The following is a 26,263-nucleotide window of genomic DNA, read 5'->3' as shown; positions in this document are numbered from 1 at the left end:
AAGTTTGTCATTTACAATGCCAATAGCTCTAACTTTTGCAAAGGCGAGACCGTTGCATTGTAAATGCTTGTTAATGCTTATAAAGAATATTCTTATTCAGAATTTAACTTAGCATGTTAAATGTCATTTGAAGTGTGCAGTCAAGACATACAAACTGGATGTTACTATTTGAATAACAACAACAAAAAATGCTTCAACAACATTTTTTCCCCACAGCCGTACAGAAACCAAGAGCAGAATGGAACACATCACAAGTGCTGCTTATTTAACTCAAAGGAAACCTAATTTATATCTACAGTTTAAATGAAACTCAAAATGATTTTGCAACCAATAAAGCTTAATTTTACAATTTTAGAAACCGGCAAGACTTACAATGTCTGGGCTGAGGAATACATATTTCCTTAAATTTACAGAGCTTGAAACGAACACTCCTTTAAGTATTAGTATTCAGAAATTGACATTTATTTGCCAAGACCTAATGAACTGGTCAGATATGAGAATCTTGCCCAAGCAAAATGCATTATACTAAAAGGCGTATATCCAGATAGAGTCTTACCTGCTTCAGGGGTTACTGGGCCTCAACCGAGATGGCTGCATGCATTGCATGTACCAATGATGCCCTATATTGTCAATCTTACCTCCTTCAGGGGTTACTAGGCCTCAACCGAGGTGGCTGCATGCATTGCATGTGCAAAATATGCACCATATTGACAATAATAACGGAGCATCAAGTACACTCATTTAGCATGCGATTTCGAGGGTAAAGGGGAGCACTCCAAGGTTTACTGAAGGATGTTGTGGTGTAGGGTTCGAATCTCAGAACTCAACAATGCACCTAATACTATCCAATAATACAAAGCAGAGTCACTGCTTCGAACAGATAAGAAAAGTACTTTAATGTACCGTTACTGAATACTACACAAAGATATGGAAGACAGACATTCGTGGATTCTGGTACATACTGTTATGTCGGACTTAAGAAAACATGCGCCAGTTGTGAAAATCTGGAAACTTGCTGCTCACTGTATGTGCTAGCTGAGAGAGACCCAAAGGTCAATCGTTAATGGTCTACATTGTTACACTGCCAACAAACCTAGTCTATTACAGTTTTCTGCAGCATAGAGGGGCTTATGCTGTGAGGGAGCTGGGTCTACCTGCTCTCCCCACAGACAGGACCTGCCTTTTCGATTCATTTAACATAAGCTCCACCTCCTCCAAGAGATGTCCAGCCTTTAAGACAGAGACAAGCCGCAGTCAAGAAGAACAGGTGCCTGGACCAAGGTATATACTCTTACCCCAACCAGTCCAGCAGCAGAGCCCTCCAAAGAGTGCGGGCAGCACCGCTATCAGGCTATAAGTGATTTTGCCAAGAGGATTTTCTCAGTCTTATTATTCTCGCTGCAAGCAGCTCCATCTGGGGTTCGCAAGTAAGACTCCTTTCGGCACAAATACCTTGAGCACATCACTCTTAGCAGGCAAGAAGGAATCCTCTTCCAAGCTTATTGCCAGTGATGGAGCGAGGTGGCAAACACAAAATTGTGTGTACCCCTCATGAAGTCAATGTCCCATAACAATAATGTTTACTAATTGCATGTTTTGTGAAAATAATCAACAATAGAGTAAGATGCGCACGTTATTGAATTATTATTTTTATGATTATACATGAGGAATACTAATACTGCTTATATGTTGCAATAATACTAGATAATATGTAATGTTATTGTGTTGTATACTAATGTGCCGTTTAAATATAGATAAAATGCTATTTAAATGTGCTTTTATACACGTTTTTGTGAAAGAAGAGGGTCGATTATGTAAGTATAAAACGCATTTGTGTGGCTTAAAATTGCTAGGTAACAACTAATGGAAACATTAGCATGGTGGGAGGTAAACAAAATGGGTTTCAATGCAATCACTAACGTGAAATGTGTTTGTTTCTATAATAGTACCAAAATGTGGCCTGCGAGGCCTAGTGAGAAAATGGCCGCTCTGAGCTACTGCGACTGGGTATTGGGTGCGCAGGCGCGTCAAAGATTTGTCAGCGCAAGTGAGCGGACTGTGCTTGAGGGAGAGTTCAAGGCTACCTCAACCGGAACCTAGGATGGGTGCCAAGCATGAATGATCGGATGCTCAAACCATGGGAAAGAAGGGCAATGTTGCTAAAGTGTGATGCGCCTAGGCCACGGACTGTCTAAACAAAAGACTTTTATATTTTAGCTGAATCATGTGAATAACAAATGCTGTAATGGTGAGGAAGTGCTCATCTACCCCAAATGTGTCCAATCAGAACACAAGATGGTGATGTTAGTTACTTTTTTAGATAGATTAAGCTTGAGAAATAAGGTATAAAAACCCCTGGACTTGTACGGTTGGGGTCGCTTTTTTCCATTTCCATCGGAGAAGCTGCCCATTTGCTGACCGATTCCTGGATGTAAGGACTCTTATGTTTTTTTCTATTTGTTTGTTTTGCAGGATTCTAAGTATAAGATGACGGTGTTAGTTAGGGATGCTAGGGAAGAATGAATTTGGAACTATCTGTTCTTTGCTAAACTTTAACTGATTTCTAAAATAAAGCGATTTTTCTGAGCTCTAAATAAAATGATAATTTTGAAATAAAGTTAATATTGCTGAATAAAGATTTTGACTAATGCATAAATGTCAGACATAATAAAGTTTTGCTTTTAATAAAATTGGGAAATGGAATCTTAAAAGCTGGTCTTGTGATTTTCCTACGCCTAATTTTCTTTCTAGCAGATCCATTGCCATTATGGTGGTGTGTCTGAATAAATTAAATGTTATAATGAAACCATGGTAAGTGTTTAAATATTACAGGTATAAAAAATAAATAGATTGAATAGGTTTAGACGCTCCACCAAATGTTACAGCATTTCTCCATTGCGATTCACCAGAAGCCTTGAAGCCAAGTGTAAGTGAACAGGGTAAATGTGCAGTGTTATGGCCCCACTGATGCATGTTTTGAGTGTTTAAAGGTTTCAGGGAAATGGTGAGTGATGATTAGAAATAATTTTTGGAGCCGCGCTGTAGCACCAGTACCTCCAGCAATTTGTTGCATACTTTGTCTCATGTCGACGAAGATGGCGATCAAGGACACTAATACTTTACCTTGGAATACCTCCACAACCTGTAGCATGTCACCTACACTGGTTAGTGAGAAGTTTGGAATAAGGACAGGCAGATTTAGTGTTTCCCTTATACTCCTTTCTCAGACATGGTTTGTGTATTCCATGTGTGCTGTCCTATAATCAGTTTGAGATGTTTAAATTACTTTATGTATCCCTTTTCTTACAGAGTAGACACAGACTTAATCTCTACGAGATGGCAGGTATGGGGATGATGTTCGGGATCTCGATTGGAGAAACTCTCAAAATTAGCACAAAGAGAAGACTTTGCCTTCCAACTAGTCTTTTGGAAGCAGAGCAGAATCTCTGTGGAAACAAAAGTACAAAGCCCTCTTAAATGGCAAACCCTGCACTTTCGAGGAGACTGCTGTGTCCCGACTCCCCACATCTAATCTAAAGGTAGTGCTCCAGGAAGCAAGAAAACGCAGGAAACAGCTAAAGGTGACTTCTGGTCTCCCAAAGTGAACACTCTCTCCACCCTCCCCAAACTTCAAAGTCTACACAAAAGCTTCAGGAATGCTAGTAATAAACCTTGCTAGTTTGGCAGGCTAATCATCATCAGTCTTGCACCATATGCTTTCACTGTTAATTAATGATGGATTCCAATAAACTCCGATCCAGACAATCTACACAGTCCATGCACAAATTACTACACACATGTACTATCTAGGCATGTTGCATAATATCATATTGTCTGACGAAACACAATTTGGAGATTCAGAGGAATCACCTTGAAGGACTGCCGTCTACTGGAATAAAAGGATCCAGAAGTTTTCACACTGCCCCAATTGTTGTTTGCACGAACAACTTCAGAGAACGCATCAATTAAAAAAGATTTAAAAGCAGAACAAAACCTGATCCGTACACAACTCCAATAGTAGAACATGCATTAGACTGCTTAACAGGAAATACACAATGTACTTTTGTAGAAATCAAAGGTGGATAGTATCAAACTCTTATGATTCTGGAATGTAAAGGAAAACACTTCATTGATTTGTAGGCTTGGATTCTTAGATTTCAATAAGATGGCCAAAGCATAGCTTGGACCCCAGCCACATTCCAACACATAATGGCTATCAGAGACATAAATCTTTGACACCTGTGTGTTAGACAACACTTCGGAAAACAGAACCACATGATGCTGAACAGATTACATAGGCTGATAGCACACGCTCTAAAGCTTTCTTTCGATCAATATACATTTTGCTGAGGCACTGTCCAGTACGTTGGATATATTATATTGAAGCGGAAGCATTAAAGACGTGGACATGACCAACTAGTTTAAAGAACTTAGATCTTAGATTACCTGAGATTTTGAGAAATGTGCAAACCACTGATACAAAAAAGAAAAATATATATCTGCCTACCAAAAAGAAGGTGAAATATATAAAGCAACCTGCAACATTACTATAAAGGGTAGAAAATCTCTTTTTCTAGAGACTGCATAAAGTATACAAGTTGATCACGGACTGAAGCTTACAATAGCCCCAGTATTCGGTGTGCTGATTAACAATTACTAGGTGTTCTAGATATGATTGCAGGTTAACATATATCAAGGAGAAGACAAAGAAGAAAAAACTAACTTTTGCAAGTTGGTTTCTTACTAAAAAAACTATCCAGCCTAAAAACTAGAATTACAAGCACTCGAATGGGTCACATCCGAAAGTTCCATTGTTCCATCTATGGCGCTAAATTCACAGAAACACCATCCATGGACGTTTGCCTGAAGAACCCCAAGTTGGCAGAGATTGCCAGCCTTTTATCCTTGTACAATTTCCAAATCCAGTATCACCTTGGAATGATTATCAATTATCAATGCAGATCCTTTATCTATGGGTGCACATCTATTAGGAACCGGGCAGGTGGCTTAGGAGTCATAAAATTGTACCTAGAAGGTGGCCGATACAAATATCAGGGGAGCTGTTCCAGGATAAAGGAAGCTATTTGCAGCACCTAGCAGCTTTGATATCAAAATCAAGTGTTCTTGTCTTGGCTTTATATGAGCCATTAAAATAATGGGATGGACAGCGTATCCAGCTATTGTTAGGTGTGAATATGGATCTATTTATCCACTCTCAGCTCTAGATGCGAAGTCTTCATACGGAAATTTACAAAATTGTATATTTCGTGTAATGAAATCTTTTTAGATAGCGAAGGACGAATTCTGGCCAAAATAAAGTTAAAACGCAGCTTACTGGGCCCTATCACAATGTTATAGAAGCCACACGGCTGGGTCCAGATCAAAAATGCAAATTACATTGGATTTAAATAGATCTGAGGTAGTAATACTGAAGCAATGCACCATTTCTGTTCCTGTCAGTCTACACTATCAGATCAGAGATTTTTTTTTGTAAACTTATTTTACAGGGTAAATATTCAACACTGCTGGGCTGCTAGCAAACCATGTTTTAATAGTATAGATATATTACTTGGAAGTTGGTTAGTGAAGTTTATGGGTTCCTTATAGATAAGGCCAAGCTTAAAATGATTTAGCATGCTACACTCAATGTACGAAGTGTCTACTTGATTTAGAAGTATGTATGAGCAGTTATGACAGGCAGGTCTTAAACGACAAGAAACGTTATAGTCTTTATATTTAAACTTCAGGTGTATGGTGCTATCATAGACACTAGTGCTCGGACAAACTAATGTTAATCACGATTTTAATTTCAGTGTGTAAAAGAAGAGTGTGCTTTTAGGGAGGTTAATTTGAATAATTTGAATATATAAATACTTTTTTTATCAAACTGATGTGAATAAACTCGGATGTATTGCGACATACTGATATCACTTGGATTGTAATAACTTATCTTTGGAGTATTTTTAGGTCTCGCGACCTATCAATGTGCGCAAGCGCATTGAGCGGAGAGAGAATTCATGTCGGCAAAATCCTCTTCAAACCAAGGGCTGTCAGCCCCGCGGTTTTCTTGCAGTTCACGTGAATCACGTGAGCAAACATGCACGCACATTCACGGCCAGGGCTTCTCCTCCCCTAGCAGCACTCCTCCCACACCAGCACCTCCCCTCTCTCTCCCCGCAAACACAGCCTTGCTGTAGCAGCACTCCTCCCACACCAGCACCTCCCCCCTCCCACACCCAGCACCTCCCCTCTCTCTACCCGCAAACACAGCCTTGCCGTAGCAGCACTCCTCCCCTCCCCCTCCCACTCCCACACCAGCACCTCCCCTCTCTCTCCCCGCAAACACAGCCTTGCCGTAGCAGCACTCCTCCCACACCAGCACCTCCCCCCTCCCACACCAGCACCTCCCCTCTCTGTCCCCACAAACACAGCCTTGCCATAGCAGCACTCCTCCCACACCAGCACCTCCCCCCTCCCACACCAGCACCTCCCCTCTCTCTCCTCGCAAACACAGCCTTGCCGTAGCAGCACTCCTCCCACACCAGCACCTCCCCTCTCTCTACATGACTTTCTATGTCAATCACCCTCCCACAGGCTTCCCCAGCGCTGCCCCGCCCCCTGCTTCATGGCCAGGCCATCTGTTCCCTGCCAGACACGCGCATCGGCAGCATTTCTACAGCACAAGGGGCTGGAAAATAAAATATCTTTCACGGCAGCAAAGGCTTAACGCCTCCCCAAAGACTGCAGTCTCCTGAAAGACCTAAAATATCACAATGGCGCTAACTGAAAATAATTGAAGGTTTTGTGAGCATTTAATGCAACTGTAGGGGCAAAACGAAGCCTTACATAACTAAAAAAACGGCAATCACCCTCCCACAGGCTATATCACAATGGCGCTAACTGAAAATAATTGAAGGATTTGTGAGCATTTAATGCAACAGCACGGGCAAAACGAAGCCTTACATAACTAAAAAAAAAACGGCAATCACCCTCCCACAGGCTTCCCCAGCGCTGCCCCGCCCCCTGCACCACGGCCAGGCCATCTGTTCCCTGCCAGACACGCGCATCAGCAGCATTTCTACATCACATGGGGCTGAAAAATAAAATATCTTTCACAGCAGCAAAGGCTTCACGCCTCCCCAAAGACTGCAGTCTCCTGAAAGACCTAGAAATATCACAATGGCGCTAACTGAAAATAATTGAAGGTTTTGTTAGCATTTAATGCAACAGCACGGGCAAAACGAAGCCTTACATAACTAAAAACGGACAGCAAACCAATGAACTAATAAAAACGAAGAAGTCCAAATTTTGCATGCATCACTGAGAAAATTATTTTCTTTAGTGGCTCTGAAATGTATACTAGCATGAACACGAGTGAGGAACGTAACAATACCTTACTACCAACAACAATGTAACAATATCGCATTAGTGAAATATTTAGAGATCATGCAACACAACTCACCCACGCAACGCCACTCACACGCAACGCCACTCACACGCAACGCCACTCACACGCAACGCCACTCACGCGCACAACGCCACTCACGCGCACAACGCCACTCACGCGCACAACGCCACTCACGCGCACAACGCCACTCACACGCACAACGCCACTCACACGCACAACGCCACTCACACATGCAACGCCAATCACACATGCAACGCCACTCACACATGCAACGCCACTCACACACGCAACGCCACACGCAACGCCACTCGCACACGCAACGCCACTGATCCACGCAACCCCACTCATCCACGCATCGCCACTCATCCACGCAACGCCACCCATCCACGCAACGCCACTCGCACACGCAATGCCACTCGCACACGCAACGCCACTCGCACACGCAACGCCACTCACACACGCAACGCCACTCACACATGCAACGCCACTCACACATGCAACGCCACTCACACATGCAACGCCACTCACACACGCAACGCCACTCACTCACGCAACGCCACTCACTCACGCAACGCCACTCACTCACGCAACGCCACTCACTCACGCAACGCCACTCACTCACGCAAATCCACTCACACCCACGCAGTGCCACTTTTACCCACACAGCACCACTTTCAGACACACAACGCCACTCACACCCACGCAAGCCCACTATCACACACGCAACGCCACACTCACCCATGCAATGCCACTCACACACGCAATGCAACTCACACACGCAATGCAACTCACACACGCAACGCCACTCACCCACGTAACGCCACTCACCCACGTAACGCCACTCACCCACGCAACGCCACTCACCCACGCAACAACACTCACACATGCAACGCCACTCACCCACGCAACGCCACTCACTCAAAGCCACTCACACCCACGCAGTGCCACTTTCACCCACACTGTGCAGTGCACAATAGGTCTCGCAGTAGGAAAGTTGGAGCTATTGGTTTTGTAAATGACAAAGCCCTTTATGTTTTTAAAATGAAAACAAAAATAAAAGGCATTGTTATTTGCAATTGTAATAGCTCCAACTTTCCTACTGCGAGACCTATTGGCAACGCCAGTGCTTGTTGCATAATGTACTTTAGCTTTTATCAAAAATAAAACACCTTAAATGACATTCATTTTGTGAATGATCGAATAATTGTTTAATATTGCAATGGGTTTAGTTCATCAAACAATAAATGCAATCACTGAATAATACATTGTACGGAACTGGTCTCAACTATCAGAATCAGCAGTTAAAGCTGAATCTAACATCACACAAAACACACTCTGTAAATACGGCGTTGTGAGCTCCATGCAGCCAGACACAGGTCTGTTAACAATGCTGCAAAACAGTTGCAGGCTCGTAGTAGGCATGAGACACTTATGAAATGGGAGCCTCACACCAGGACCCATGCGTGCCTGACACATGAATCAATGTGTCTCACAACATCAATGTACCTCAGAACTGTTGTGTGCCTTTTTTTATAATAAGGTTTTAATTGGAAAACGTGTGTGTTGCGGGAGGGATTGAAGTTATGTGGTTGGCATGGAGAAGCACACATAGATCCATGAATACTAGGGGCACAAAGGATAGTGAGCACTTAACGTGCAGGAGAGGATTAAGGGGGAGCAAACATGTGGTGAACAGTAAAGTGCTCAACAGCAGCACTGGGGTACTATTAACTCTAATCAGTCCTAACATCAAAACGTTGTTAAATAAACGGCCAAGCATTTGGTTTCAGGTTAATTGAAGTTATAGAAAGGAAGTGACTATATTTCCTGCACCACTTAACCTTAGGAACGCTTTTATTTTTAAAGATCTATTTCAGCAAACCTATGAAAATATGATAAAGGTGCTTCAAAATTCTAAAAGTGTATTCATTAACATGCAGAACCGTTTCACCTTCGTGCATCGGATTATTTCAGTGCCCTGAGAAGTGATTATTTTGTGATATTTTTTTAACATGAATTTAAGAAACATTCATGCTTCCTTCCACCCACACTGACAAAAATCACAATAGTAAACTAAAAGGCGAGTCACTTGTTATATGCACTCTTTAGGGTGCCTAGGTTGCTGTTAGGCATGGACAACACTATAGTTTATAAAATCATACACAGGAGTTGGTTTCGTACAGCGCACATCTTGACTCATATTTCATTGACATTTTATATGAGATCATGAAGAAAAAAAAAAGGAGGGAAAGTGAAATAAAATAATTGCTGAGAATCACACAATTTGGGCAAGCGAGGTGCCGGGATTGATCATGCATTTTCTGGTTTCATATTGTGAACTTCAGCCACTAGATGTACACGTTTGATTTCCCCTACACCCACCTTACAGTCCTAATGTTGTTGAGAGAAGACCCTGACAAAACTGAAAAAACTCCACATCTTTTCTCCACCCCAGATGGGACTCGAACCCACAATCCCTGGCTTAGGAGGCCAGTGCTTTATCCATTAGGCCACTGGGGCTGCTTTGCAGATCACAAAACTATTACGCTACAATTCTTTCCTCCATGAATAACAGTTCTGCCCGCTCGTTGCTTTTAGTTACTTAAAAAACATGTATATACAATCTTCAAAAACACCCATGCGGTGGTGATTAAAGTCTGACATGTCAGCGTTTACGTGAACCGGTTAATCCATCACGTTTCAGCCCTAATGTGCTTAAGAGTGAAGACCCCAGGAAATTTGAATACACTACCACAAAAACATATTTATTTTATCCCCCAAATGGGTCTCGAACTTGAAATCTCTGGTTCGGACGAAGGCTACTGTCTTCTCTATCGAACCATTTGTGCTATATGTACCTGTGCGGCGTATAGTCACGATTTCTGCCTGGACAATTGAATACATTATATATCATCCTAAATAAATATTTTCATGGCCCGGCGCAAAACACCACTGCTGTGGTGATTAAAGTTTGAGTCAATAGAATTTACTGGAATCGGTTAATGAATCCATCACATTGCAGTGCATGAGACTGAAGATCGGATCCATCACGCTGCATTAGACTGGAGATTCAAACAAAAATAGGATACTGGACAACAAAAAAAACGCTTTTCAATTTCCACCTCAGATGGGACTCGAACACACAATTTCTGGCATTGGAGGCCACTGCCTTATCAAAGAGGCCAATGGGGCTACACAGATTAATGACATTGCCATGGCTCTTCCTATAGTAAGAACTCCTGCGTACGGCTCCTCACTGGCATCAGTGTTATTTTTCTCTCTAGCACACTTCCATTTTGTTAACATTCTGAGTGGAATAAGTCGAAGGTTAAAAATTCAGGGCATTGCGGGACTCAGCCTTTGCGGAAGTTCACATAAATTGTGTGCGGACTGCGTTTTACAGGCCATCTCACAAACACATCTCTGAAGGAATCACCATAAAACACTAAAGTTCAACCATTTATCATTTGGATTGTAGAAGTCCGAAATACACTATTCTCTATCGTGCAAATACACCTCTCCCACTCAGACCTATTAACGCTTAACTATATAATTTCTCCCTTTTAACCTTCAATTGTGCCCCCGTGATGGTAAGTGTGAGTCAGTAGATCAATAATGCTTCGGTCTACGCAAAAGCAAGAAAAATGCCCATGATCCACCCCAGATGGGAGTCGAACCCACCATCCCTGGCTTAGGAGGACAGTGCTGTATCCATTAGGCCACTGGGGCTGTGCAGTTTAATCCGTGTTTCCTGATTCTTTGTCTTAGCACAACAAATGATACAATAAAGTTTCCGGTGTAGGGGGGGGATGCTTTCGTGCGCGTGCATAAACAGAAGTGCACACATTTACTTATCTCTGCATACACATGCATCTGGCTACTATATGGTTTATCCATGGGATATGGTTGTGCGTGCCGCCGAACGAAACCCTCTAATTGCCTTGCACATTCTTCCTTGCCAGTTTTACGACAGTTTAATATCAGAACCAACAAAAGAACAAGCCCAATCCTCATTAAAACAAAGCCCAAAACTAGTGAACATCCAACTACAAAAAAAAACAAATGACGTTCGACAGCGAAAACTGCTAAAAGCCCCAAAAACATAACAAAGAGGGAGGCATGGCGAAAGATTTACCCCCAATGCAACTGTGGCATTAAGAGGAGGTGGGAGGGAGGAAAACTATATTTAAATGTAATCAGCTTTGGTGCCGAAACTACACACAGGCAAACAGAAACAGAGCAGGAAACCAAGAAAAAAAGTAGTCCCCCAGAGAACAGACAAAGAACTGTAGTAGGATGAGAGAGTACTTTGTCCCTGATGTATGGGAGGAACGGAAGAGAAAAATGAGGGACAAAGAGGCAGAACTGACCACTGGCAATCAAGGATTTTTGAAGGACACTGAAACAAGCAAATCAAAAGCAGGGCGGCGGCTTTAACCCAACAAAAGAAATTACAACAGGTCTCGAATGCTCGACCTAAAAGGCCGGAGTGAATGAGCAGCATCAGAACAGCATCCATGTTAGCCAATATGGCCACTTTTGTGAAAATGTGGCACAACTAAATCATATTAGTAAATATACTTCTGTAAATCATATTAAACTGGTTTCAACTGGAATATCTTCAACATTTGCTTATTGGATCCATCATAAAAATAATTATTTATCATCATTATTTATTCAAGGAATTACAATCTAGAAAAAAAGCTACTACATCCTATAAGAAAAGGCTTGCTCACTGTTTTTTCTATCTCTCTGTCAATCTGAGGTGGCTATTGACGTTCCTCCACTTTCAAAGCGTATCATCAGCTGGTGCTGCTTGGCACATTTAACCGGAGATTAAGTTGACTCACCGAACACATTGCTTTAAAATATGCCTTGTAAACCAAAAACGCCAAATAATCAAATGTGCTGCCTGCCACCTAGTGGACAACAAGAACAGTTACATTATTCCCAACATCCAGATTTTTTCTTACAATACGGAATGGTTGTTATATCATAACTTCTCTTTTGAGGAAAAACTTAGGGATACAAATGCATCAGCCACAATCCCTTATCTTCATTTGGAATGTCTTAACTGGTAGAATCCAAAGAATGGGTTAATAAGATTCCTCTGGTTCATCCTTAGTAACCAATCTTAAAACAGAGGGTAGGTCTGGTTGAATTGTTGCTTTAAAAGACATTTGAATCAATTGTTACACATCAATTTAGGATTTCAATCATGAGTGATACGAAGTCTTGTCACTAGTGCTTACGGGATAGTAAATATCTATGTTCTTGTGGCTAAGATTCTAATTGGCGTCTCTGGTGTCAGATTTTGTTTATTTTAGGGAATGGCACAAAGTGTTCATGTGTTCATAAACAGAAAGAGCCCTGGAAGCAAAAACTACGAACGACGCACAAACCCTTTGCTGGGACTCTCAATTTGTTCAGACGGACGAAACACCATAAGCCTTTTTTGGAGAATGACTGGTAGGTGGTATGTAGAGAGTTCTAGATGTGCTTAAAACACAAATATTTGAAGCTTTTTAAAGAAAGTGTGTTATGTGATGGTAGCTCAAGGGTGCTGCTGATCTTAGGCTCACCTTCTGCAGGTTCACCTTCTGCAGAACGGAGGCAGAAAAAGAGGATGAAAGCATGAATCAGACACAAGTTCGGGAATTTATGGGAACCAGATTTGCAGAACTTTATTATTTACATATATAAGGACGTTCACCTAATGTATATGATTAACTCTCATAGTTGTCAATGCAAAGAAATATCAGGTGGCAGAAGCATGAAGGTATGGGGGAGATGAATAAATCCATTTTAGGAAATAGACTGAGTAACAAAACGATGCACCTTATTTACTGGTTCATGGATGAAACTGGTGACTTCATTAAGAGTTATGTCTTGAAGCTTGAAATGTTAAGTAACCGCCAGTCACTCTTTGAAAGCAGAGTCTAGCAGAGTCATGCTCGCGGCGCACATGGCCAAGAAAGTCTTTCAAAACATCGGGATCTTATTTAACAAGATTTATTTTAGAACCCTTGGCGTTAACCTCATTTATAAGCGCTTGCAATTTTAGCGGATACATGAAAAGTATAAGAAGGTAAAGCCATTCACTTAAAAATCACACAAAGAATTCAAATGAGGGCACCCGCTGTATGAGCTAAAGTTAACCGGTATAAATCTCAGCAGGAAATTTCAGCCTTTTATCTTTCCAAATCGGGTAAAATAGATACAACTGAGTAGGCAGACATTTTCCTCGCAGTGCATGGTCATAAACATACATCATATATACACACTCAGCAATACAGGATAAACTAACAGCTGTGTTTAGAACATTAAGCACCTATGGTTTTCTATCAACCGGTTTGCAAAAATTATTTTAATTATATTGCGCTTTTACAACGTAAAATGTTGTGGTGTAATTGGCTCAAATGTCTAGCTAAAATGACCAGCAAAATCAAATCCCAAAGGAAATGCAACATTGCCAAGAAAAACAAACTGACAAACGCTCAAAATATCAAGAAAACACGCATGGCTTGTTACTTGCCTAGTAAAAGGCCAATCAATTTATTGTACTCAATTGTGAAGTACTTTGAGATGCTAAAACTCTTGAAGACAATAGGATTGAAGTTCACTAGTCCATTTAACTCACTACCGTGGATTTTAGCTTTATCGTGATTAGTTCTACCAGGTTGAATCTACTTATGCCATGTTCAGCTAATAACTTCAAACAAGTACTTGAGGGTTGAGAGTTGAGAATGCCTCATGGCAGCAGCCGCTATCAGAGGTATGCACTTGGAGCAGTTGAGATTTCTCGCTCAAAGGCGTCTACAAACAGATTACGCCAAGGCCAGCAAGTTAACTCATCAGGAAAATAACGTAACTAATCACTAATATGCTGAATAGCTACTTCATGCCTCAACTCACTATAGTCAAGTCATAGTACTGGCAAATAGACAACTACAAAGCTCAATAAAACTTTTGTAAGGGTTGCACTGCCACTGGAAGCTGTATAAGTAATTTCATACCTTCAATGGATTATAAAAACATCTACATTCCTGATGCAAGAGAGGTAAAGTGGATCTATATATACACAGGTCAGTCTCTGCTCCAAAGAACGGCTCAGGTCTCCGCTGTCAGTAGCTCCCACAACTCCAGTTTTAGGTCGAGCCTAGCATATTTGGATTTACACGTTAAATAAAGACCTGGTTCCGTGTTTTTTTTTAAGCTGCTTTTATTTCATGGCAGACTTAGTACCTTGATTAATTAATTCTAAGGCAGTTATGCAAATAATCATATAATACTTCCATATAATTGTTGACGTTACAACTTATTCTTGTGGCTTGTCAAATATAAAAAAAAACACCAAAATGCAATTTACAATGGAAAATCAAATCACAGACATCAAATTATAAACATTCAATACCGTGACATACATCAAAACTCATTTGTAAAGAAATTATTACTCGTTTAAAACATTGCATACATCAGTACCCCAGAGTTTTAACATTGATGGTACTACTCTTTACTAATTTATTAATTTTTAGGACAGTTCCCTCAATGGGCTGTTTGTTCTGTATTTACACTTAGTCTACATTTTGTAGTTAGTGCTGAGTAAATTAGCCTTTAGAGGGCATGTTGGAACTAATTCCATCCAGATGCAGACGCGTTTCCAAACCCGTTTAAATTTCCAGGATTTTTCATCAGGGCAATACTGGGTACCTGACGGTAAACAAAACATAATCTGTTTAGTCTCTCCTCCTATTTTCTCATAATATAGTATGGTTTCACTTTTCAGTGATAGATGTTACCTCAATGTGTTCCAGAAATAATTTTATTCTTTCAGCTGAGTTTTTTTTGTCGCTAACTGTATTGCGTCTTCAGAGCTGCAGGAGAGTAAACATACAAGTAAACTGTCACTTGTTGTTTTATTTTGTATTGGGGATTTCTTTTGAACGCAGTTTTAGTAAGTGGCATACTCACTGCTGCTTAAATCGTCTGGGCGCGTTCTCACACGCCGTTTACCACACCGCTTATTCACCTTGTTGGTGTCTGTTTAGCAAGTCTGCGGGAAATCGTAAAAATGAGTGTCAACTTCTTAGTTAACTCATTTTGGCTCTAAAAGTGATTGTGGTTACATATCGCTTACTTGCATTTAATTCGTAGAATCTCGTCGGTTTCTCGGTTGTGGTTCCTACCACGTAGCCTCGATGCGGCAGCGCTTCCGCCGGTGTAGGTTTGTCTGTGAATTAAAAAATGCGGGTTGTAGCTACTTGGCGTACTTTTTGAATAGACTTACAAGTTTGAAGCAATATAAAAATTCACCCTTCTCACCTTTCGGTTATGGTTATCTGCTTAACCAGCAATCGCTTACTCTGTGCTGCTTCAGTCACTCGCGGAAGCGTTTTGGAGACTGTTGCTTTTCTCTTGGGGGTCGGGGTTTTGCTTCCGGGTGACGCGTTCGCACAAACTATGGGAATTGTAGTGTCAGTAATTGTTTGTAGATTGAGCCAGGATTTTGTTGGAGTTTTAGTAACTTGTGTTATTCGTGTGTATGAGGATCTTAGTTAGTCGTAATCAGTGCTAATAAAACTGTCAAATTTATCTTTTTTGGAGTATGAGCACGGTGTGGGTGTGGCGTGGACGATGTTATGTGGTGTGTAGTTTGGAGACAGTGTTAGATGCTGGGGGTCATTTCGTGGGTTTAATGTATAGTTAGTTGAAATTCAGATATTTCGTTCATTCCCTCCAACACGCAGTTGAACTTTAAAATTAGGTACATTTCTTTTCTTAACACCATGGTATCTACACCACCTCCACGGGGTGGAACTTTAACGCTCGACAAGATTGTCCACTGGAAATCTTTCTCTGTGTGGTTTTTATCTAAAAAGTGCTGTACCATTGGGGCGGTTAGTACTTTTCGTTTAATTCTGGATCTGTGTTGTGCCAGTCTTTGATTAATTTGTTGATTGGTTTTCCCAATATAGAGTTTTGGGCAAGGACAAATAATTGCGTAAACTACATTTTGGCTTTTGCAGTTAGTGAATTCTTTATGTTGAGTTGAATACAAACAATGCCCCTTCAATAGTATTATGGCAAGAAACACAAGTTCCACACTAATGGTGACCTGTAACTGGTTTCATTTTCCAAAGTATACTTTGCTCTGTTCTAACTTTTGTCGTGCCTAGGTCTGCTCGGACGATATGTTGGCCTATGCTCTGGTTTTTCTTGAGTGCAAATAAGGGTTTTTCCATAGGGACTTCTAGCTTGGAAATTAAATGCCAATTGTTGAGGATTATTGCTTGGAACTTATTGGTGTGTGGCCCATAGGTCGTCACACACACCAACCTCTCTAAAGGGCCAATAAGTTCAAAGCAGTAATCCTCAAAAATTGGCACGACAAAAGTTAGAACAGAGCAAACTATACTTGGGAAAATGAAACCAGTTACAGGTCCCCATAAGTGTGGAACTTGTGTTTCTTGCCATAATACCATCGAAGGGGCATTGTTTGAATTCAACTAAACGAAATGGTCACATAAAGAATTCACTAACTGCAAAAGCCATAATGTAGTTTATGCAATTATTGGTCCTTGTCCAAAACTCTATATTGGGAAAAACCAATCAACAAATTAATCAAAGACTGGCAAAACACAGATCCAGAATCAAATAAAAAGTACTGACCGCCCCAATGGTACAGCACTTTTTAGATAAATACCACACAGAGAAAGATTTCCAGTGGACAATCTTGTTGAGCGTTAAAGTTCCACCCCGTGAAGGTGATGTAGATACCATGTTGTTAAGAAAAGAAGCGTACCTAATTTTAAAGTTCAACTGCGTGTTGGAGGGAATGAACGAAATATCTGAATTTCAACGAACTATACATTAAACCCACAAAATGACCCCCAGCATCTAACACTGTCTCCAAAGTACACACCACATAACATCATCCACGCCACACCCACACCGTGCTCATACTCCAAAAAAGATAAATTGGACAGTTTTATTAGCAGTGATTACAACTTACTAAGATCCTCATACTCACGAATCACACAAGTTACTAAAACTCCCTCAAAATCTTGGCTCATTCTACAAACAATTACTGACACTACATTTCCCATAGTTCGTGCGAACGCGTCACCCGGAAGCAAAACCCTGACCCCCAAGAGAAAAGCAACAGTCTCCAAAACGCTTCCGCGAGTGACTGAAGCAGCACAGAGTAAGCGATTGCTGGTTAAGCAGATAACCATAACCGAAAGATGAGAAGGGTGAGTTTTTATATTACTTCAAACTTGTAAGTCTATTCAAAAAGTAAGCCAATTAGCTACAACCCGCATTTTTAAATTCACAGACACACATACACCGGCAGAAGCGCTGCCGCATCGAGGCTACGTGGTAGGAACCACAACCGAGAAACCGACGAGGTACTACGAATTAAATGCAAGTAAGCGATAATATGTAACCACAATCACTTTTAGAGCCAAAATGAGTTAACTAAGAAGTTGACACTCATTTTTACGATTTCCCGCAGACTCGCTAAACAGACACCAACAAGGTGAATAAGCGGTGTGGTCAACGGCGTGTGAGAACGCGCCCAGACGATTTAAGCAGCAGTGAGTTTGCCGCTAACTAAAACTGCTTTCAAAAGTAATCCCCAATATAAAATAAAACGACAAGTGACAGTTTACTTGTATGTTCACTCCCCTGCAGCTCTGAAGACGCAATACAGACAGCGACAAAAAAAACTCAGCTGAAAGAATAAAATTATTTTTGGAACACATTGAGGTAACATTTATCACTGAAAAGAGAAACCATACTATATTATGAGAAAATAGGAGGAGACACTAAACAGATAATGTTTTGTTTACCGTCAGGTACCCAGTATTGCCCTGAGGAAAAAATCCTGGAAATTTAAACGGGTTTGGAAACGCATCGGCATCTGGATAGAATTAGTTCCAACATACCCTCTAAAGACTAATTTACTCAGCACTAACTACAAAATGTAGACTAAGTGTAAATACAGAACAAACAGCCCAGCGAGGGAACTGTCCTAAAAATTAATAAATTAGTAAAGAGTAGTACCATCAATGTTAAAACTCTGGGGTACTGATGTATGCAATGTTTTAAACGAGTAATAATTTCTTTACAAATGAGTTTTGATGTATGTCACGGTATTGAATGTTTATAATTTGATGTCTGTGATTTGATTTTCCATTGTAAATTGCATTTTGGTGTTTTTTTGATATTTGACAAGAATAAGTTGTAACTTCAAAAATTATATGGAAGTATTATATGATTATTTGCATAAGTGCCTTAGAATTAATTAATCAAGGTACTAAGTCTGCTATGAAATAAAAGCAGCAAAAAAAAAAAAACACGGGACCAGGTCTTTATTTAATGTGTAAAGCTTTATTCTCCTTCCTGGTCACGTACGGCCAAGACCCCTCTATTGTTTAAACTACCCTATTTGGAGGCCTCTTGGAATCACAACTTACACACATTCTATTGGCCTTTGCGTGTGGCTTTCAAAAATGAAAGCACGCATTTGGCCAAAGGCGCGTGCATTACCGACCTTTTCTTTAAATGTTCACTCCCATGGCCTCCAGCTGTCGGGAGTGAGCAGCAGAGCGCAGGCTGCCAGCTGCATTCCTCCCTTGTCGTGGATCAGGTTACAAATTAAACATAAGCTTTCACTTTCGCGGCCACGCGTGCTGTCTTCCACACTGGTCTGTGGTTCTTTTTTATGTTCACTCCTTTATTTGTTTCTCGCACTTTTTAATTTGTTACGCTATCTCCCATTGGTTTATTTGATTGCAAGCACGTTATTTAATTAAAAGTCGTCTCTAAAAAGGCAGCGCACACCTGCAAGACAGACATAGTCATGTCAGCTTAGCAGACCACCGCAATTCAGGGGCATTACCGGTGTGTATACCATGGCACACTATGCTTCCACTTCCAGAGCATTACCGGTGCGTACACCATGGCGCAGTAGGCTTTTACTGCCGGAGAATTACCCATGCGTATACCATGGACACGACGATTCCACTTCTGGAGCATTACCGATGTGTATACCATGGACACTATGCTTCCACTTCCTGAGCATTACCCATATGTATACCATGGCACACTAGGCTTTTACTGCCAGAACATTACCGGTGCGTATACCATGGCACACTACCCTTCCACTTCTGGAGCATTCCCAGTGTGTATACCATAGACACTACGCTTCTACTTCTGGATCATTATCAGTGTGTATACCATGGCACACTACGATTCCGGAGCATTACCGGTGTGTATACCATGGACACAACACTTCCACTTCCGGAACATTACTGTTGTGTATACCATGGCATACTACACTTCCACTTCTAGAGCATTACCAGTGTGTATACCATGGACACTACGCTTCCACTTCCGGAGCATTAACAGTGTGTATACCATGGCACACTACGCTTCCACTTCTGGAGCATTACCCAAGTGTATACTATGGCACACTAGGCTTCCACTTCCGGAGTATTACCTGTGTGTATACCATGGCACACTACACTTCCACTTCTGGAGCATTACCAATGTATTTACCATGGACACTTCGCTTCCACTTCCGGAGCATTACTGGTGTGTATACCATGGCACACTAGGCATTTACTTCTGGAACATTACCCGTGTGTATACCATGGCAGACTATGCTTCCACTTCCGGAGCATTACCGGTGTGTATACCATAAGTTCATGTTCAAGTTTAGCATTTGTATAGCGCACTACTCACCCAGAGGGTCTCAAGGCGCTTGAGGGAGGGGGGCACTTCACTTATCGAATATCCAAGTTTTTAGTTGTTTTCTGAAGGAGAGGTGGTTCTGTGTAAGGCGGAGGTGGGTAGGGAGAGAATTCCAGGTTTTGGCTGCTAAGTAGGAGAAGGATCTTCCCCCCATGGTGGATCTATGGATGCGTGGGATTGCGGCGAGGGCTTGCTTGGACGATCGTAGTTGGCGGGTGGGGGTGTAAAAGGACAGGCGCGTGTTGAGGCTCGGGTCCTAGGTCGTAGAGGGCTTTGTGTGCATGGGTGAGGAGAAGGAACGTTATTCTCTTGTTGACAGGGAGCCAGTGGAGGTCTTTCAGGTGACCGGAAATGTGAGCTTGGCGGGGGATGTCTAGTAGGAGTCTGGCTGAGGTGTTTTGGATGTGTTGGAGTTTTTTCTGTAGTTTGGCTGTGGTTCCGGCGTAAAGGGTGTTTCCGTAGTCCAGTCGGCTTGTGACAAGTGCGTGGGTGACTGTCTTTCTTGTTTCGGTGGGGATCCAACTGAAGATTTTTTTGAGCATACGTAGGATGTTGAAGCATGATGATGAGACGGCGTTGACTTGTCTGGTCATCGAGAGGGAGGAGTCCAGGATGAAGCCCAGGTTACGTGCGTGGTCCGTAGGTATGGGTGCATTTCCCAGGGCCGGTGGCCACCATGATTCGTCCCAGGCCGAGGGGGATGATCCTAAGATGAGGACTTCCGTTTTGTCCGAGTTCAGTTTTAAACGGCTGTTCTTCATCCACTCGGCTACTTCTTTCATCCCTTCGTGTAGGTTGGTTTTGGCGGTGTTTGGGTCTTTGGTGAGGGAGAGGATCAGCTGGGTGTCGTATGCGTAGGATATGATGTTGAGGTTGTGTTGGCGCGCGATGGATGCGAGGGGACTCATGTATACGTTGAAGACGGTGGGACTGAGTGATGATCCTTGTGGTACGCCGCAGATGACTTCGGTGGCCTCTGATCTAAAAGGGGGGAGGCGGACTCTCTGGGTTCTTCCGGCGAGGAACGAGATGATCCAGTCCAATGCTTTTCCTTGTATTCCGACGTTGTTGAGGCGTTGTATAAGGGTGCTGTGACAGACTGTGTCGAAGGCTGCGGAGAGGTCAAGTAGGATGAGGGCAGCTGTTTCTCCGTTGTCCAGTAGTGTTCGAATGTCATCTGTTGCTGCGATGAGGGCGGTCTCGGTGCTGTGTTTGGCTCGGAAGCCGGACTGTGAAGGGTCGAGGGATTTGTTGGATTCGAGGAAGGCGGCGAGCTGACTGTTGACGGCTTTCTCAATGACTTTGGCAGGGAATGGAAGGGGCGAGATGGGGCGGTAATTCTTAAGTTCAGTGGGGTCTGCTATGGGTTTCTTCAGGAGGGCGCTGAGTTCGGCATGTTTACAGCTTTCCGGGAAGGTAGCGGAGTTGAGGGAGCAGTTGATGACGTCTCGGAGATGGGGATCAATAATGGAGTCTGCTTTGTTGAAAATGTGGTGGGGACATGGGTCCATTGGCGATCCGGAGTGGATGGAGTTCATCAGGCGGATGGTGTCTTCAGTGGTGATTGGGTTCCAGGCGCAAAGGTTGTTGAAGGGGGGTTTTAGTTCGGAGGAGGGTGGGGTGGACTGGTCTCCGGACTGGTTTTCAAAGCTGTTATGTATGTCAGCGATTTTGTTGTGGAAGAATGAGGCTAGGGAGTCGCAGAGGTCTTGGGGGGGAGTGATGTCGTTGGTGCCGGCGGTGGGGTTGGTAAATTCTTTGACGATGTTGAATAGTTCCTTGCTGTTGTGGGCGTTGTTGTCGAGTCGATCCTTAAATGCTGATTTCTTGGTGGATCGGATCAGTTGGTTGTGTTTGCGGGTGGCGTTCTTGAAGGTGGCCAGGTTGTCAGTGGTTGGGTTTTTTCTCCAGGCTTTCTCGAGGGTGCAACAGATCTTCTTGGATTTCTTAAGGTCATCGTTGAACCAGGGGGCTTTTTTGCTGCCTTGCTTGCTTTGATGTTTTTTCAAGGGTGCTAATTCGTCAGCGCTGTGGGTGATCCATTGTGTGAGGTTGGTGGCTGCAAGGTTTGGGTCCGATGATTTTGCAGGAGGGTTTTGGTGAAGCGATGTGAAGAGCTGGTCGGTGGTAATTTTGTTCTAGTTTCTGCGGGTAATTGGTTGTGGGTGGTTGTGGGTCGTAGTCTTTTTGTAGTTTAAGTGAACGCAGCTGTGGTCTGTCCAATGGAGAGCTGTGGTGTGATTGAAGGAGATGTGCTTGCTGAAGGTGAAGATTGGGTCGAGTGTGTGTCCGGCGTAGTGGGTGGGGGTGTTTACTAGTTGTTTGAGTCAGCGATTGGCGAGGTTGTTCAGAAGGGTGGTGGTGTTGCCGTCGTTGTTCTTTTCCAGGTGGAAGTTGAGGTCTCCCAGTAGAATGTAGTCCTCGGAGGGGAGGGCGTGTGGGCTGATGAATTCAGTGATGTCTTCACTGAATTGTGTGCGGGGTCCTGGTGGCCTGTAGATGAGGGTGCCTCTGAGTGTGGTCTTGGGGTCGGTGTTGATCTGGAAGTGAAGGTGTTCGGCGGCTGCGAGGTGATCGTCGGAACTGGTCGTGATGCGGATGGTGTTCTTATGGACAATGGCGATGCCTCCTCCTGTTTGGTTGATGCGGTCCTTACGGATAATCTTGTAGCCGTCAGGGATGGCTATGACGATGTCGGGCGTTGATGAGGCGTTCACTCCGCCCACATAACGTACGACGCCGCAACCCTCTCAGCCCTTAACCCCGGCCGACCTCCAAAATGCTACCAAGCCGCCCCAGGACACACCCATGGACCCTTCACCTGCCACTCCTGCAAGCTCGACTGCATCAAGACCCACACCAAATCCACTAACTAAAGATAGATGGTTAATTGATGAACTAATTTGTGATACCATTTACTCTGCAGCAAAGGTCTGTGCATTATGTAGAAGCACCCAGACTTCTAACCATCCGCACCTATCTTTATGAAGGTGACAAAAAAATAGAAACAAGAAGACAACCTCAAATTGATTAAAGAGGCCGAAAATTATTCTATTTTGTAGAAAGGTATGCATACATGGAGTTTATAAATGCCTTAAAGTGTACTTATAGGCCCCAACAAAAAGTTTGTTTTGATAGAGATAAATCTCTCCCTTCTAAACCCAAACCCATTTTAACCACATGCCTTGATAAACAACAAGAGTGCCTTAAATGTTCACATTTTGGGGGGCGCTAGAGGGCGCCGGACGAGATGGCCGCCGCACTCGCGTGAGGCTCCGTCTAGACCATACAATATTTGCTAATTTATCCTGATTCCCTGGCGCTTTTGCCCTACACCCCGGCGGAGCACGATCCGCTGCCATCGGTGACTAACTGGGGCGATCTGCGAGGTGTTTGCAGCTGTCCTGCGGGCACCCGGAGCTGAAGGGTCCCAGGCCGGGACGTGGAAGACGGAGACTCCGGCGGGCGCAGAGCGGAAGCTCCGCTGCGATCTAGACCTTTGCTGCTGTTGCTGCCTGCGAGAGCGGAGCCCTGGTGACGGCGCTTCGTGGCTGAGGAGGCGGAGAGGCGGAGCTGACAACGGGAGCCCCTGGAAAGACTGCGACGCTCTGGACGGCCTGGACTTGGCCCTGCTGGTCCCGGTGAGTGGGGCGTGGGCGCTACGCTAGCCCGGTGCTGCGGAGGTGGAACTAGGCCGCGAAAGCCCGCGCCGCGCGAGCTCGGGCCGGGGGGGCCGGGGAGAGGGTCGGCTGAGGAGCGGAGCGGCTGAGAGGGACAGGAGCTTAGGCGGAGCCGCGCTCTGGGCTGCCAGGGAGAATTTACATCGCCACACACGTGGCACTGGGAGACCTGCTGCGCTGGGTGAGGCGGGCCTGTAAGGCGCCCGCCATCTTGGGGCCTCCTACCACCTGGCAACTGCTCGTGGCACACCGGCGATCGGCGCATCACCAGCGCTACCTCTCCTGATATTGGCACTGTCAGAGAGGGGACACGGACCTGGGAGCCCTTCTGTGCTGCCTCTCTGTTGCCTTGGGCACTACGCTCTACTACCCATATCTGCACTGTGGGCCTACACGAGGATTGCCTGGCGCGCCTTGCCTGCTGGGGTGACGGTACAACTTGGCCTGGACTGGGGGTGCCCATCGGCCTGGGCCTGGACATAGTCCGCAGTGCGCGGTGGCTGAACTCTGCATTGATAACATTTTGAAAGCAAAGCTGAGTCTCGGACCACGCTGAGCTAGATCGCAGTCATGGGCAGGCCTGATAGAAACCAGCCAAAAATCAACTTCGACGCAAAAAAGACTGCGCATTCATCCTCCCAGGCGCCAGCGGACACCGACCAGGGTGGGGCTGTTGGGGGTACGCCTAACCTGGAATCCACGCTGGTAGCTATGCAGAAGACTCTGCAGTCTATTGAGGGCACCATGGAGTCTGTAAATCATCGTCTTGATCAGATGGCGACGCAATTTGACCGTCAGAACGAGCGGATGGGAGAGGTGGAACAGCGAGTTTCCGCCACGGAGGATGGTCTGGCCACGGTCTCGTCCAAAGTCTTCAATATGGAAAGAGTGCTGGCGGTCATACAAGCGAAGAATGAGGAGTTCGAAGGGAGGTCCAGCGGAACAACGTTCGCGTTACAGGCCTACCGGAATCCACGAACGTGGGGCGCATGGAAGACTTCATGGAGCGCATGATCATTGACATATTTGGGGCTGACCAGCTATCCCGTGTCTTCATTGTGGAGCGTGCGCATCGGTCCCTAGCTAAGAAGCCTCCGCCAGGAGCGCCGCCGAGGCCTATTGTGGCAAGGATCCTGAACTATAGGGACCGGGACACTATTCTACGGCTCGCCAGGGAGAAGGGCTCCATAGACTATCAAGGTAACAGACTGGAGTTTTATCCCGACTTCACCATGGCAGTACAGACGGCACGTAAGGAATTCGCGTCGGTGAAACAATTGCTGAGGGCGGAGAACATCGCTTATGCCATGCTGTACCCTGCGCGTCTTCGGATTGGGCCTCCATCGGATAACAAGATTTTCTCCTCGCCCAAGGCAGCTCTGGACTATGCCAAAAAACTGAAAAAACGAGCTAAAGAACCGCATGGATGACATGAAGGGGATGATGAAAGGCTGGATGAGGAGGCCTGACCTGCATTGCACTGCTGACTATGTTGATGGGGGAAATGCGGAGTATTGCACTGGGTTACCTCTATAGCGATGTTTGCAGTAATTGCTGAAGAGCCGCTCGGGCGTTTTAGCCCCTGGTACTCTTTACGTTGTTGTTCTATGTGTTGCGCGAGGGGGAGGGTTATGGTGAATCCTGCCTTTGCTGAAGCTGCCACCCCGCAGTAGCGGGGGCTCTCTTACAGTGGAACTCAGCTAAATGTGGTCTGTTGTGCAATATGTGCTACTGCGCTGGATGAGGTGGCCTCTCTGGGCCTTAGGCGATATTCTAGGAAAGAGAACACTTTCAGGGGCGCCCAGTGCAATGTGCAGTTATGTGAATACCATTGGGTCTGATGCTCTGACCGTGGGGGCGGGTAGAGGGGTTGGGGTTGTTGTCAACGGCAATGGTCTGCACTCTCGTCAGTTCTGGCGAGGGTGGTGTGCCACTACGCCTCCAGATAAGGGAGATCCCCAAATGTGGCTGTTTGCATTGTTGGGGGTTGCAAAGGGGGGGGGGGCACGGGGAGGCTTTGGCAAGTTGGGAGTGCTGAAGTGGGCGGCGGGATGGGGGATGGGCTGTTGCAACTAGTTGGGTTGTTGATGTTTTTCCTGGTCAAAGGGATTGAGACGGAGTCATCTTTGAGCTATGAGTGGGGCTGCACTTGGTGGCTCCGGGTCTTTCCAAGCGCCAATGGGGCTATATCTAGGAGGGTAGGAGGTGGGGGATGGTTTGGAGGGCAGGGGCAGCCGAGGTTGAACGCACTGCTGGGATACTTACACCTTAGGCGATATGGATAGGGGGGTACCATCACATGTGTTACATGGAATGTGCGAGGGCTAAACAAGCCGCAGAAAACTAGACAAATGCTTGCCTTTTTGAATAGACATGGGGCGCAAGTGGCATTTCTACAGGAGATGCATCTCAAGGG

The 26,263-nt window shown here is 44.3% G+C and overlaps 1 protein-coding gene and 1 non-coding gene across 2 annotated transcripts in view; both read right to left on the bottom strand.

The window, feature by feature from the left end:
* LRRC47 (leucine rich repeat containing 47) overlaps positions 1-26,263 on the bottom strand; it is a 218,038-nt gene that overhangs the window by 160,204 nt on the left and 31,571 nt on the right. The gene's annotated exons all lie outside the window — the stretch shown is intronic.
* Positions 9,856-9,928, bottom strand: TRNAR-CCU (transfer RNA arginine (anticodon CCU)). The gene has a single exon. It is a non-coding gene; the product is annotated as a tRNA-Arg (tRNA).

This window comes from Lissotriton vulgaris, chromosome 5, assembly GCF_964263255.1.
Source record: "Lissotriton vulgaris chromosome 5, aLisVul1.2, whole genome shotgun sequence".
NCBI lineage: Eukaryota > Metazoa > Chordata > Amphibia > Caudata > Salamandridae > Lissotriton > Lissotriton vulgaris.
This window is presented reverse-complemented; position numbering and strand designations above follow the sequence as displayed.